Source organism: Rhagoletis pomonella, unplaced genomic scaffold (genome assembly GCF_013731165.1).
Source record: "Rhagoletis pomonella isolate Grant_MI unplaced genomic scaffold, Rhpom_1.0 Rhpom_scaffold_00003, whole genome shotgun sequence".
Lineage (NCBI taxonomy): Eukaryota > Metazoa > Arthropoda > Insecta > Diptera > Tephritidae > Rhagoletis > Rhagoletis pomonella.
In genome coordinates this window covers 33,015,791-33,017,918 of record NW_023458557.1, presented here as the reverse complement: position 1 = coordinate 33,017,918, position 2,128 = coordinate 33,015,791, and positions in this window count along the sequence as shown.

Below are 2,128 nucleotides of genomic sequence, written 5' to 3'. Positions count from 1 at the left end.
TTAGACGTGTTTTTATTTAGCTCTCGCTATGGATATTTTAACGTGCTCTAAGTGCTCGAAATCTTTACGTGTTGGCTATGAAATATCATGCCAAGTGTGCAAAAGTAAATTTCATAAAATTTGTGCTAAAGTTGATAGCAAAGAAGTATCCGACTTACTTGCAAATAATAAAAACATTGTTTTCAACTGCAACAATTGCTTTAGCTCAACATCGAATTTAGTTTCGGCTATTGCTTGCCTTACCAGTGAGGTCAGTGATCTTAAACGATCGATAGCAAAATTGATAAGTGGCGAATGTAAAATTGTTAGTACTGCGCCTGGCTTCGTCTTGTCTGCTGATGCTGGTGTGCTGTCGCCTGGTGTCACTGCTTTGGATGATTCGGCTTTTTCTGCCGACCATCGCTCATCTATGCTTGCTGTTGTTGCTGATAAGCCCTTGTTGGCTCGTACGAATTTCGTGACAAAAGGACCGACCGTACCAACTGATGATGATTCTAATGCTGCTAACACTCAGCTACCTGCTAAAGTCAGTTCTCAGACTGAGAATACTCTTCCAAAGCAATGCAGTTCTCAAGCTGTTGTTGGTGATAATACGACTGCATCTACCTCTTCGACTTATGCTACTTCTGCACTTTCGTCTACGTCATCTTCGTCCTCAGTTTCTGCTGGCATACATACTTCTGCAGCTGATTGGAAAATTGTAGAGAACAACAAAAAAACGCAGTTCTCAGACTAAGAATACTCTTCCAAAGCAATGCAGTTCTCAAGCTGTTGTTGGTGATAATGCGACTGCATCTACCTCTTCGACTTATGCTACTTCTGCACTTTCGTCTACGTCATCTTCGTCCTCAGTTTCTGCTGGCATGCATACTTCTGCAGCTGATTGGAAAATTGTAGAGAACAACAAAAAACCCAAACATTTGATTATTACTGGTAATAGCTCTAATTCTGATTTGGAAGTGGTTGAAGTAAAGAAATGGTTTCACTTATCGTCGTTCCTTCCCACTGTAACCGCGGACAATATAATTGACTATGTTGTTAGGCATGCTGGTATAGATAAGAAATTTATTTCATGTTATTCATTAGTTAAAAAACAAACTCCGGCTGTGAATGTAAAGCGGGTTAATTTTAAGTTAGGTGTATCTGTTGCGCTTTACAATAAGGTGCTATCACCTGATATCTGGCCTGCCAATGTAAGTCTGCGCCCTTTTCGTTTTTTTCGAAAAGAAGAGAATCAGCAGCGAGTAATATAAATAATAATAAGGCTACTAGTGGAAGTTCGAATTTGAAGGTGTATTTTCAGAATATATCTGGCCTTCGAACTAAGTCAGAAGATGTTCGTATATTTAGCTCTCAATTGGATTATGATATCTTCGTCATTGTTGAGACGTGGTTACATCCGAATTTTCTTGATGATGAATTTTTTGATTCGAAACTGTTCAATGTTTATCGAAAAGATAGAGATCCGGTAAAAACTGGCTGTGTAAGAGGTGGAGGAGTTCTTGTTGCAGTTCAACGGAAGCTGCTTTCTTATTTTGTTGCTCTTGATAATAATGACTCACTTATTGATCAAATTTGTATATGTGTCAGTGGTTCCTCCTCCAAGGACTCTCTTTTCTTTTTGGTCTCTTATATTCCCCCAAATAGTAATGATTATCTTTATCGTGCGCACGCTGATAACATAAGCTCTTTAGTCCTGAATAAATTAGGTAATAATCATTTATGCATTTTAGGTGACTTCAATTTATCCAATATTTCATGGTCCGCTTCATTTTCTAATTTTGGCCTCACACCAACTAATGTTACAGCATATCATGAATCATATTTGCTTGATAGTTTATTAAGTTTCAATTTAGTGCAAATTAATAATTTTGTTAATAAATTGGATCGTATTCTTGATCTTATCTTTATTAGTGACAATATTAACTGTAAAATCGAGGAATGTTACTTTCCTATCTCTCGTTGTGATAAGCATCATGTGCCTTTAGTTCTCAATTTTCGTTTTATAATTTTTTTACTATACCTTCTGCAGAAGTACTCAGCTTTAACTATTCTGCTTGTAATTTTTCAGAATTAAATAGTTTGTTGTGACCCATCCTCTTGTGAGCGCTATGCACTCCACGCCCAA